Here is a 14413-nt window from a genome sequence, read left to right as displayed (position 1 = left end):
TTCAAATATAAACTACACAGAAGCATTCTGTGAAACTTCTTTCTGATCTGAGCATTCAGCTAACAGAGTTAAACCATACTTTTGATTGAGCAGTTTTGAAACACTCTGTCTGTAGAAAATGCAACTGGACATTCGTAGCGCTAAGTGGGTAAGAGTGGACAAAAGAATATGTTCAAATATAAACTACAGAGAATCATTGTATGAAACTTCTTTCTGTTCTGTGCATTCAACTAACAGAGTTGAACCTTACTTTTGATTGAGCCGTTCTGAAACACTCTTTCTGTAGAAACTGCAATTGGACATTCTGAGCGCAAAGAGGCCTATATTGGGAAAAAGAATGTCTACAAATAAAAACTACACAGAAGAATTTTGTGAAACTACTTTCTGTTCTGTTTGTTCAACTAAAAGAGTTGAACCTTAGTTTTGATTGAGCCGTTCTGAAACACTCTTTCTGTAGAAAATGCAAGTGGAGATTCGGAGCGCTAAGAGGGTAATAGTGGAAAAAGGATTGTCTCAAAATATAAACTACACAGAATCATTCTGTGAAACTTCTTTCTGATCTGTGCATTCAGCTAACAGAGTTAAAAAATACTTTTGATTGAGCAGATCTGAACACTCTTTCTGTAGAAAATGCAACTGGACATTTGGAGCGCTAAGAGAGTAGTAGTGGAAAAAGGAATATATTCAAATATAAACTACACAGAAGCATTCTGTGAAACTTCTTTCTGATCTGAGCATTCTGCTAACAGAGTTAAACCATACTTTTCATTGAGCAGTTTTGAAACACTCTGTCTGTAGAAAATGCAACTGGACATTCGTAGCGCTAAGTGGGTAATAGTGGAAAAAAGAATATGTTCAAATATAAACTACACAGAAGCATTGTATGAAACTTCTTTCTGTTCTGTGCATTCAACTAACAGATTTGAACCTCACTTTTCATTGAGCCTTTCTGAAACACTCTTTCTGTAGAAAATGCAATTGGACATTCTGAGCGCTAAGAGGCCTATATTGGGAAAAATAATATCTTCAAATAAAAACTACACAGAAGCATTGTGTGAAACTTATTTCTGATATGTTCATTAAGCTAACAGAGTTAAACCATACTTTTGATTGCGCAGTTCTGAACACTCTTTCTGTAGAAAATGCAAGTGGACAATCGGAGCACTAAGAGGGTAAGAGTGGAAAAAGGAATATATTCAAATATAAACTACACAGTAGCATTCTGTGAAAATACTTTCTGTTCTGTGCATTCAACTAACAGAGTTGAACCTTACTTTTGATTGAGCCGTTCTGAAACACTCTTTCTGTAGAAACTGCAATTGGACATGCTAAGCGCTAAGAGGCCTACATTGGGAAAAAGAATATCTTCAAATAAAAACTACACAGATGCATTCTGTGAAACTTATTTCTGATCTGTAAATTCAGTTAACAGAGATAAAACATATTTTTGATTGAGCAGTTATGAAACACTCTTTTTGTAGAAAATGCAAGTGGAGATTCGGAGCGCTAAGTGGGTAATAGTGGAAAAAGGAATGTCTACAAATATAAACTACACAGAATCATTCGGTGAAACTTCTTTCTGATCTGTGCATTCAGCTAACAGAGTTAAACCATACTTTTGATTGAGCAGATCTGAACACTCTTTCTGGAGAAAATGCAACTGGACATTTGGAGCGCTAAGAGCATAGTAGTGGAAAAAGGAATATATTCAAATATAAACTACACAGAAGCATTCTGTGAAACTTCTTTCTGATCTGAGCATTCAGCTAACAGAGTTAAACCATACTTTTGATTGAGCAGTTTTGAAACACTCTGTCTGTAGAAAATGCAACTGGACATTCGTAGCGCTAAGTGGGTAAGAGTGGACAAAAGAATATGTTCAAATATAAACTACACAGAAGCATTGTATGAAACTTCTTTCTGTTCTGTGCAATCAACTAACAGAGTTGAACCTTAATTTTGATTGAGCCGTTCTGAAACACTCTTTCTGTAGAAACTGCAATTGGACATTCTGAGCGCTAAGAGGCTTATATTGGGAAAAAGAATGTCTACAAATAAAAACTACACAGAAGAATTGTGTGAAACTTCTTTCTGTTCTGTTTGTTCAACTAAAAGAGTTGAACCTTAGTTTTGATTGAGCCGTTCTGAAACACTCTTTCTGTAGAAAATGCAAGTGGAGATTCGGAGCGCTAAGAGGGTAATAGTGGAAAAAGGAATGTCTCCAAATATAAACTACACAGAATCATTCTGTGAAACTTCTTTCTGATATGTGCATTCAGCTAACAGAGTTAAACCATACTTTTGATTGAGCAGATCTGAACACTCTTTCTGTAGAAAATGCAACTGGACATTTGGAGCGCTAAGAGAGTAGTAGTGGAAAAAGGAATATATTCAAATATAAACTACACAGAAGCATTCTGTGAAACTTCTTTCTGATCTGAGCATTCAGCTAACAGAGTTAAACCATACTTTTGATTGAGCAGTTTTGAAACACTCTGTCTGTAGAAAATGCAACTGGACATTCGTAGCGCTAAGTGGGTAATAGTGGAAAAAAGAATATGTTCAAATATAATCTACACAGAAGCATTGTATGAAACTTCTTTCTGTTCTGTGCATTCAACTTACAGAGTTGAACCTTACTTTGGATTGAGCCTTTCTGAAACACTCTTTCTGTAGAAACTGCAATTGGACATTCTGAGCGCTAAGAGGCCTCTATTGGGAAAAATAATATCTTCAAATAAAAACTACCCAGAAGCATTGTGTGAAACTTATTTCTGATATGTTCATTAAGCTAACAGAGTTAAACCATACTTTTGATTGCGCAGTTCTGAACACTCTTTCTGTAGAAAATGCAAGTGGACATTCGGAGCGCTAAGAGGGTAATAGTGGAAAAAGGAATATATTCAAATATAAACTACACAGTAGCATTCTGTGAAAATTCTTTCTGTTCTGTGCATTCAACTAACAGAGTTGAACCTTACTTTTGATTGAGCCGTTCTGAAACACTCTTTCTGTAGAAAATGCAATTGGACATGCTAAGCGCTAAGAGGCCTACATTGGGAAAAAGAATATCTTCAAATAAAAACTACACAGATGCATTCTGTGAAACTTATTTCTGATCTGTAAATTCAGTTAACAGAGATAAAACATATTTTTGATTGAGCAGTTATGAAACACTCTTTTTGTAGAAAATGCAAGTGGAGATTCGGAGCGCTAAGTGGGTAATAGTGGAAAAAGGAATGTCTACAAATATAAACTACACAGAATCATTCGGTGAAACTTCTTTCTGATCTGTGCATTCAGCTAACAGAGTTAAACCATACTTTTCTTTGAGCAGATCTGAACACTCTTTCTGTAGAAAATGCAACTGGACATTTGGAGCGCTAAGAGCATAGTAGTGGAAAAAGGAATATATTCAAATATAAACTACACAGAAGCATTCTGTGAAACTTCTTTCTGATCTGAGCATTCAGCTAACAGAGTTAAACCATACTTTTGATTGAGCAGTTTTGAAACACTCTGTCTGTAGAAAATGCAACTGGACATTCGTAGCCCTAAGTGGGTAATAGTGGACAAAAGAATATGTTCAAATATAAACTACACAGAATCATTGTATGAAACTTCTTTCTGTTCTGTGCATTCAACTAACAGAGTTGAACCTTACTTTTATTGAGCCTTTCTGAAACACTCTTTCTGTAGAAACTGCAATTGGACATTCTGAGCGCTAAGAGGCCTATATTGGGAAAAAGAATGTCTACAAATAAAAACTACACAGAAGAATTGTGTGAAACTTCTTTCTGTTCTGTTTGTTCAACTAAAAGAGTTGAACCTTAGTTTTGATTGAGCCGTTCTGAAACACATTTTCTGTAGAAAATGCAAGTGGAGATTCGGAGCGCTAAGAGGGTAATAGTGGAAAAAGGAATGTCTCCAAATATAAACTACACAGAATCATGCTGTGAAACATCTTTCTGATCTGTGCATTCAGCTAACAGAGTTAAACCATCCTTTTGATTGAGCAGATCTGAACACTCTTTCTGTAGAAAATGCAACTGGACATTTGGAGCGCTAAGAGAGTAGTAGTGGAAAAAGGAATATATTCAAATATAAACTACACAGAAGCATTCTGTGAAACTTCTTTCTGATCTGAGCATTCAGCTAACAGAGTTAAACCATACTTTTGATTGAGCAGTTTTGAAACACTCTGTCTGTAGAAAATGCAACTGGACATTCGTAGCGCTAAGTGGGTAATAGTGGAAAAAAGAATATGTTCAAATATAAACTACACAGAAGCATTGTATGAAACTTCTTTCTGTTCTGTGCATTCAACTTACAGAGTTGAACCTTACTTTTGATTGAGCCTTTCTGAAACACTCTTTCTGTAGAAACTGCAATTGGACATTCTGAGCGCTAAGAGGCCTATATTGGGAAAAATAATATCTTCAAATAAAAACTACACAGAAGCATTGTGTGAAACTTATTTCTGATATGTTCATTAAGCTAACAGAGTTAAACCATACTTTAGATTGCGCAGTTCTGAACACTCTTTCTGTAGAAAATGCAAGTGGACATTCGGAGCGCTAAGAGGGTAATAGTGGAAAAAGGAATATATTCAAATATAAACTACACAGTATCATTCTGTGAAAATTCTTTCTGTTCTGTGCATTCAACTAACAGAGTTGAACCTTACTTTTGATTGAGCCGTTCTGAAACACTCTTTCTGTAGAAACTGCAATTGGACATGCTAAGCGCTAAGAGGCCTACATTGGGAAAAAGATTATCTTCAAATAAAAACTACACAGATGCATTCTGTGAAACTTATTTCTGATCTGTAAATTCAGTTAACAGAGATAAAACATATTTTTGATTGAGCAGTTATGAAACACTCTTTTTGTAGAAAATGCAAGTGGAGATTCGGAGCGCTAAGTGTGTAATAGTGGAAAAAGCAATGTCTACAAATATAAACTACACAGAATCATTCGGTGAAACTTCTTTCTGATCTGTGCATTCAGCTAACAGAGTTAAACCATACTTTTGATTGAGCAGATCTGAACACTCTTTCTGTAGAAAATGCAAGTGGACATTTGGAGCGCTAAGAGCATAGTAGTGGAAAAAGGAATATATTCAAATATAAACTACACAGAAGCATTCTGTGAAACTTCTTTCTGATCTGAGCATTCAGCTAACAGAGTTAAACCATACTTTTGATTGAGCAGTTTTGAAACACTCTGTCTGTAGAAAATGCAACTGGACATTCGTAGCGCTAAGTGGGTAAGAGTGGACAAAAGAATATGTTCAAATATAAACTACACAGAAGCATTGTATGAAACTTCTTTCTGTTCTGTGCAATCAACTAACAGAGTTGAACCTTACTTTTGATTGAGCCGTTCTGAAACACTCTTTCTGTAGAAACTGCAATTGGACATTCTGAGCGCTAAGAGGCTTATATTGGGAAAAAGAATGTCTACAAATAAAAACTACACAGAAGAATTGTGTGAAACTTCTTTCTGTTCTGTTTGTTCAACTAAAAGAGTTGAACCTTAGTTTTGATTGAGCCGTTCTGAAACACTCTTTCTGTAGAAAATGCAAGTGGAGATTCGGAGCGCTAAGAGGGTAATAGTGGAAAAAGGAATGTCTTCAAATATAAACTACACAGAATCATTCTGTGAAACTGCTTTCTGATCTGTGCATTCAGCTAACAGAGTTAAACCATACTTTTGATTGAGCAGATCTGAACACTCTTTCTGTAGAAAATGCAACTGGACATTTGGAGCGCTAAGAGAGTAGTAGTGGAAAAAGGAATATATTCAAATATAAACTACACAGAAGCATTCTGTGAAACTTCTTTCTGATCTGAGCATTCAGCTAACAGAGTTAAACCATACTTTTGATTGAGCAGTTTTGAAACACTCTGTCTGTAGAAAATGCAACTGGACATTCGTAGCGCTAAGTGGGTAATAGTGGAAAAAAGAATATGTTCAAATATAAACTACACAGAAGCATTGTATGAAACTTCTTTCTGTTCTGTGCATTCAACTTACAGAGTTGAACCTTACTTTTGATTGAGCCTTTCTGAAACACTCTTTCTGTAGAAACTGCAATTGGACATTCTGAGCGCTAAGAGGCCTATATTGGGAAAAATAAAATCTTCAAATAAAAACTACACAGAAGCATTGTGTGAAACTTATTTCTGATATGTTCATTAAGCTAACAGAGTTAAACCATACTTTTGATTGCGCAGTTCTGAACACTCTTTCTGTAGAAAATGCAAGTGGACATTCGGAGCGCTAAGAGGGTAATAGTGGAAAAAGGAATATATTCAAATATAAACTACACAGTAGCATTCTGTGAAAATTCTTTCTGTTCTGTGCATTCAACTAACAGAGTTGAACCTTACTTTTGATTGAGCCGTTCTGAAACACTCTTTCTGTAGAAACTGCAATTGGACATGCTAAGCGCTAAGAGGCCTACATTGGGAAAAAGAATATCTTCAAATAAAAACTACACAGATGCATTCTGTGAAACTTATTTCTGATCTGTAAATTCAGTTAACAGAGATAAAACATATTTTTGATTGAGCAGTTATGAAACACTCTTTTTGTAGAAAATGCAAGAGGAGATTCGGAGCGCTAAGAGGGTAATAGTGGAAAAAGGAATGTCTTCAAATATAAACTACACAGAATCATTCGGTGAAACTTCTTTCTGATCTGTGCATTCAGCTAACAGAGTTAAACCATACTTTTGATTGAGCAGATCTGAATACTCTTTCTGTAGAAAATGCAACTGGACATTTGGAGCGCTAAGAGCGTAGTAGTGGAAAAAGGAATATATTCAAATATAAACTACACAGAAGCATTCTGTGAAACTTCTTTCTGATCTGAGCATTCAGCTAACAGAGTTAAACCATACTTTTGATTGAGCAGTTTTGAAACACTCTGTCTGTAGAAAATGCAACTGGACATTCGTAGCACTAAGTGGGTAAGAGTGGACAAAAGAATATGTTCAAATATAAACTACACAGAAGCATTGTATGAAACTTCTTTCTGTTCTGTGCAATCAACTAACAGAGTTGAACCTTACTTTTGATTGAGCCGTTCTGAAACACTCTTTCTGTAGAAACTGCAATTGGACATTCTGAGCGCTAAGAGGCTTATATTGGGAAAAAGAATGTCTACAAATAAAAACTACACAGAAGAATTGTGTGAAACTTCTTTCTGTTCTGTTTGTTCAACTAAAAGAGTTGAACCTTAGTTTTGATTGAGCCGTTCTGAAACACTCTTTCTGTAGAAAATGCAAGTGGAGATTCGGAGCGCTAAGAGGGTAATAGTGGAAAAAGGAATGTCTCCAAATATAAACTACACAGAATCATTCTGTGAAACTTCTTTCTGATATGTGCATTCAGCTAACAGAGTTAAACCATACTTTTGATTGAGCAGATCTGAACACTCTTTCTGTAGAAAATGCAACTGGACATTTGGAGCGCTAAGAGAGTAGTAGTGGAAAAAGGAATATATTCAAATATAAACTACACAGAAGCATTCTGTGAAACTTCTTTCTGATCTGAGCATTCAGCTAACAGAGTTAAACCATACTTTTGATTGAGCAGTTTTGAAACACTCTGTCTGTAGAAAATGCAACTGGACATTCGTAGCGCTAAGTGGGTAATAGTGGAAAAAAGAATATGTTCAAATATAAACTACACAGAAGCATTGTATGAAACTTCTTTCTGTTCTGTGCATTCAACTTACAGAGTTGAACCTTACTTTGGATTGAGCCTTTCTGAAACACTCTTTCTGTAGAAACTGCAATTGGACATTCTGAGCGCTAAGAGGTCTCTATTGGGAAAAATAATATCTTCAAATAAAAACTACCCAGAAGCATTGTGTGAAACTTATTTCTGATATGTTCATTAAGCTAACAGAGTTAAACCATACTTTTGATTGCGCAGTTCTGAACACTCTTTCTGTAGAAAATGCAAGTGGACTTTCGGAGCGCTAAGAGGGTAATAGTGGAAAAAGGAATATATTCAAATATAAACTACACAGTAGCATTCTGTGAAAATTCTTTCTGTTCTGTGCATTCAACTAACAGAGTTGAACCTTACTTTTGATTGAGCCGTTCTGAAACACTCTTTCTGTAGAAAATGCAATTGGACATGCTAAGCGCTAAGAGGCCTACATTGGGAAAAAGAATATCTTCAAATAAAAACTACACAGATGCATTCTGTGAAACTTATTTCTGATCTGTAAATTCAGTTAACAGAGATAAAACATATTTTTGATTGAGCAGTTATGAAACACTCTTTTTGTAGAAAATGCAAGTGGAGATTCGGAGCGCTAAGTGGGTAATAGTGGAAAAAGGAATGTCTACAAATATAAACTACACAGAATCATTCGGTGAAACTTCTTTCTGATCTGTGCATTCAGCTAACAGAGTTAAACCATACTTTTGTTTGAGCAGATCTGAACACTCTTTCTGTAGAAAATGCAACTGGACATTTGGAGCGCTAAGAGCATAGTAGTGGAAAAAGGAATATATTCAAATATAAACTACACAGAAGCATTCTGTGAAACTTCTTTCTGATCTGAGCATTCAGCTAACAGAGTTAAACCATACTTTTGATTGAGCAGTTTTGAAACACTCTGTCTGTAGAAAATGCAACTGGACATTCGTAGCCCTAAGTGGGTAATAGTGGACAAAGAATATGTTCAAATATAAACTACACAGAATCATTGTATGAAACTTCTTTCTGTTCTGTGCATTCAACTAACAGAGTTGAACCTTACTTTTATTGAGCCTTTCTGAAACACTCTTTCTGTAGAAACTGCAATTGGACATTCTGAGCGCTAAGAGGCCTATATTGGGAAAAAGAATGTCTACAAATAAAAACTACACAGAAGAATTGTGTGAGACTTCTTTCTGTTCTGTTTGTTCAACTAAAAGAGTTGAACCTTAGTTTTGATTGAGCCGTTCTGAAACACATTTTCTGTAGAAAATGCAAGTGGAGATTCGGAGCGCTAAGAGGGTAATAGTGGAAAAAGGAATGTCTCCAAATATAAACTACACAGAATCATGCTGTGAAACATCTTTCTGATCTGTGCATTCAGCTAACAGAGTTAAACCATCCTTTTGATTGAGCAGATCTGAACACTCTTTCTGTAGAAAATGCAACTGGACATTTGGAGCGCTAAGAGAGTAGTAGTGGAAAAAGGAATATATTCAAATATAAACTACACAGAAGCATTCTGTGAAACTTCTTTCTGATCTGAGCATTCAGCTAACAGAGTTAAACCATACTTTTGATTGAGCAGATTTGAAACACTCTGTCTGTAGAAAATGCAACTGGACATTCGTAGCGCTAAGTGGGTAATAGTGGAAAAAAGAATATGTTCAAATATAAACTACACAGAAGCATTGTATGAAACTTCTTTCTGTTCTGTGCATTCAACTTACAGAGTTGAACCTTACTTTTGATTGAGCCTTTCTGAAACACTCTTTCTGTAGAAACTGCAATTGGACATTCTGAGCGCTAAGAGGCCTATATTGGGAAAAATAATATCTTCAAATAAAAACTACACAGAAGCATTGTGTGAAACTTATTTCTGATATGTTCATTAAGCTAACAGAGTTAAACCATACTTTTGATTGCGCAGTTCTGAACACTCTTTCTGTAGAAAATGCAAGTGGACATTCGGAGCGCTAAGAGGGTAATAGTGGAAAAAGGAATATATTCAAATATAAACTACACAGTAGCATTCTGTGAAAATTCTTTCTGTTCTGTGCATTCAACTAACAGAGTTGAACCTTACTTTTGATTGAGCCGTTCTGAAACACTCTTTCTGTAGAAACTGCAATTGGACATGCTAAGCGCTAAGAGGCCTACATTGGGAAAAAGAATATCTTCAAATAAAAACTACACAGATGCATTCTGTGAAACTTATTTCTGATCTGTAAATTCAGTTAACAGAGATAAAACATATTTTTGATTGAGCAGTTATGAAACACTCTTTTTGTAGAAAATGCAAGTGGAGATTCGGAGCGCTAAGTGGGTAATAGTGGAAAAAGGAATGTCTACAAATATAAACTACACAGAATCATTCGGTGAAACTTCTTTCTGATCTGTGCATTCAGCTAACAGAGTTAAACCATACTTTTGATTGAGCAGATCTGAACACTCTTTCTGTAGAAAATGCAACTGGACATTTGGAGCGCTAAGAGCATAGTAGTGGAAATAGGAATATATTCAAATATAAACTACACAGAAGCATTCTGTGAAACTTCTTTCTGATCTGAGCATTCAGCTAACAGAGTTAAACCATACTTTTGATTGAGCAGTTTTGAAACACTCTGTCTGTAGAAAATGCAACTGGACATTCGTAGCGCTAAGTGGGTAAGAGTGGACAAAATAATATGTTCAAATATAAACTACACAGAAGCATTGTATGAAACTTCTTTCTGTTCTGTGCAATCAACTAACAGAGTTGAACCTTACTTTTGATTGAGCCGTTCTGAAACACTCTTTCTGTAGAAACTGCAATGGGACATTCTGAGCGCTAAGAGGCTTATATTGGGAAAAAGAATGTCTACAAATAAAAACTACACAGAAGAATTGTGTGAAACTTCTTTCTGTTCTGTTTGTTCAACTAAAAGAGTTGAACCTTAGTTTTGATTGAGCCGTTCTGAAACACTCTTTCTGTAGAAAATGCAAGTGGAGATTCGGAGCGCTAAGAGGGTAATAGTGGAAAAAGGAATGTCTCCAAATATAAACTACACAGAATCATTCTGTGAAACTTATTTCTGATCTGTGCATTCAGCTAACAGAGTTAAACCATACTTTTGATTGAGCAGATCTGAACACTCTTTCTTTAGAAAATGCAACTGGACATTTGGAGTGCTAAGAGGGTAGTAGTTGAAAAAGGAATATATTCAAATATAAACTACACAGAAGCATTCTGTGAAACTTCTTTCTGATCTGAGCATTCAGCTAACAGAGTTAAACCATACTTTTGATTGAGCAGTTTTGAAACACTCTGTCTGTAGAAAATGCAACTGGACATTCGTAGCGCTAAGTGGGTAATAGTGGAAAAAAGAATATGTTCAAATATAAACTACACAGAAGCATTGTATGAAACTTCTTTCTGTTCTGTGCATTCAACTTACAGAGTTGAACCTTACTTTTGATTGAGCCTTTCTGAAACACTCTTTCTGTAGAAACTGCAATTGGACATTCTGAGCGCTAAGAGGCCTCTATTGGGAAAAATAATATCTTCAAATAAAAACTACCCAGAAGCATTGTGTGAAACTTATTTCTGATATGTTCATTAAGCTAACAGAGTTAAACCATACTTTTGATTGCGCAGTTCTGAACACTCTTTCTGTAGAAAATGCAAGTGGACATTCGGAGCGCTAAGAGGGTAATAGTGGAAAAAGGAATATATTCAAATATAAACTACACAGTAGCATTCTGTGAAAATTCTTTCTGTTCTGTGCATTCAACTAACAGAGTTGAACCTTACTTTTGATTGAGCCGTTCTGAAACACTCTTTCTGTAGAAAATGCAATTGGACATGCTAAGCGCTAAGAGGCCTACATTGGGAAAAAGAATATCTTCAAATAAAAACTACACAGATGCATTCTGTGAAACTTATTTCTGATCTGTAAATTCAGTTAACAGAGATAAAACATATTTTTGATTGAGCAGTTATGAAACACTCTTTTTGTAGAAAATGCAAGTGGAGATTCGGAGCGCTAAGTCGGTAATAGTGGAAAAAGGAATGTCTACAAATATAAACTACACAGAATCATTCGGTGAAACTTCTTTCTGATCTGTGCATTCAGCTAACAGAGTTAAACCATACTTTTGTTTGAGCAGATCTGAACATTCTTTCTGTAGAAAATGCAACTGGACATTTGGAGCGCTAAGAGCATAGTAGTGGAAAAAGGAATATATTCAAATATAAACTACACTGAAGCATTCTGTGAAACTTCTTTCTGATCTGAGCATTCAGCTAACAGAGTTAAACCATACTTTTGATTGAGCAGTTTTGAAACACTCTGTCTGTAGAAAATGCAACTGGACATTCGTAGCCCTATGTGGGTAATAGTGGACAAAAGAATATGTTCAAATATAAACTACACAGAATCATTGTATGAAACTTCTTTCTGTTCTGTGCATTCAACTAACAGAGTTGAACCTTACTTTTATTGAGCCTTTCTGAAACACTCTTTCTGTAGAAACTGCAATTGGACATTCTGAGCGCTAAGAGGCCTATATTGGGAAAAAGAATGTCTACAAATAAAAACTACACAGAAGAATTGTGTGAGACTTCTTTCTGTTCTGTTTGTTCAACTAAAAGAGTTGAACCTTAGTTTTGATTGAGCCGTTCTGAAACACATTTTCTGTAGAAAATGCAAGTGGAGATTCGGAGCGCTAAGAGGGTAATAGTGGAAAAAGGAATGTCTCCAAATATAAACTACACAGAATCATGCTGTGAAACTTCTTTCTGATCTGAGCATTCAGCTAACAGAGTTAAACCATACTTTTGATTGAGCAGATCTGAACACTCTTTCTGTAGAAAATGCAACTGGACATTTGGAGCGCTAAGAGAGTAGTAGTGGAAAAAGGAATATATTCAAATATAAACTACACAGAAGCATTCTGTGAAACTTCTTTCTGATCTGAGCATTCAGCTAACAGAGTTAAACCATACTTTTGATTGAGCAGATTTGAAACACTCTGTCTGTAGAAAATGCAACTGGACATTCGTAGCGCTAAGTGGGTAATAGTGGAAAAAAGAATATGTTCAAATATAAACTACACAGAAGCATTGTATGAAACTTCTTTCTGTTCTGTGCATTCAACTTACAGAGTTGAACCTTACTTTTGATTGAGCCTTTCTGAAACACTCTTTCTGTAGAAACTGCAATTGGACATTCTGAGCGCTAAGAGGCCTATATTGGGAAAAATAATATCTTCAAATAAAAACTACACAGAAGCATTGTGTGAAACTTATTTCTGATATGTTCATTAAGCTAACAGAGTTAAACCATACTTTTGATTGCGCAGTTCTGAACACTCTTTCTGTAGAAAATGCAAGTGGACATTCGGAGCGCTAAGAGGGTAATAGTGGAAAAAGGAATATATTCAAATATAAACTACACAGTAGCATTCTGTGAAAATTCTTTCTGTTCTGTGCATTCAACTAACAGAGTGGAACCTTACTTTTGATTGAGCCGTTCTGAAACACTCTTTCTGTAGAAACTGCAATTGGACATGCTAAGCGCTAAGAGGCCTACATTGGGAAAAAGAATATCTTCAAATAAAAACTACACAGATGCATTCTGTGAAACTTATTTCTGATCTGTAAATTCAGTTAACAGAGATAAAACATATTTTTGATTGAGCAGTTATGAAACACTCTTTTTGTAGAAAATGCAAGTGGAGATTCGGAGCGCTAAGTGGGTAATAGTGGAAAAAGGAATGTCTACAAATATAAACTACACAGAATCATTCGGTGAAACTTCTTTCTGATCTGTGCATTCAGCTAACAGAGTTAAACCATACTTTTGATTGAGCAGATCTGAACACTCTTTCTGTAGAAAATGCAACTGGACATTTGGAGCGCTAAGAGCATAGTAGTGGAAATAGGAATATATTCAAATATAAACTACACAGAAGCATTCTGTGAAACTTCTTTCTGATCTGAGCATTCAGCTAACAGAGTTAAACCATACTTTTGATTGAGCAGTTTTGAAACACTCTGTCTGTAGAAAATGCAACTGGACATTCGTAGCGCTAAGTGGGTAAGAGTGGACAAAATAATATGTTCAAATATAAACTACACAGAAGCATTGTATGAAACTTCTTTCTGTTCTGTGCAATCAACTAACAGAGTTGAACCTTACTTTTGATTGAGCCGTTCTGAAACACTCTTTCTGTAGAAACTGCAATGGGACATTCTGAGCGCTAAGAGGCTTATATTGGGAAAAAGAATGTCTACAAATAAAAACTACACAGAAGAATTGTGTGAAACTACTTTCTGTTCTGTTTGTTCAACTAAAAGAGTTGAACCTTAGTTTTGATTGAGCCGTTCTGAAACACTCTTTCTGTAGAAAATGCAAGTGGAGATTCGGAGCGCTAAGAGGGTAATAGTGGAAAAAGGAATGTCTCCAAATATAAACTACACAGAATCATTCTGTGAAACTTATTTCTGATCTGTGCATTCAGCTAACAGAGTTAAACCATACTTTTGATTGAGCAGATCTGAACACTCTTTCTTTAGAAAATGCAACTGGACATTTGGAGTGCTAAGAGAGTAGTAGTTGAAAAAGGAATATATTCAAATATAAACTACACAGAAGCATTCTGTGAAACTTCTTTCTGATCTGAGCATTCAGCTAACAGAGTTAAACCATA

This window comes from Symphalangus syndactylus, chromosome 12 (assembly GCF_028878055.3).
Source record: "Symphalangus syndactylus isolate Jambi chromosome 12, NHGRI_mSymSyn1-v2.1_pri, whole genome shotgun sequence".
In the NCBI taxonomy this organism is placed as follows: domain Eukaryota; kingdom Metazoa; phylum Chordata; class Mammalia; order Primates; family Hylobatidae; genus Symphalangus; species Symphalangus syndactylus.
Note: the sequence above shows the minus strand (reverse complement) of the source record.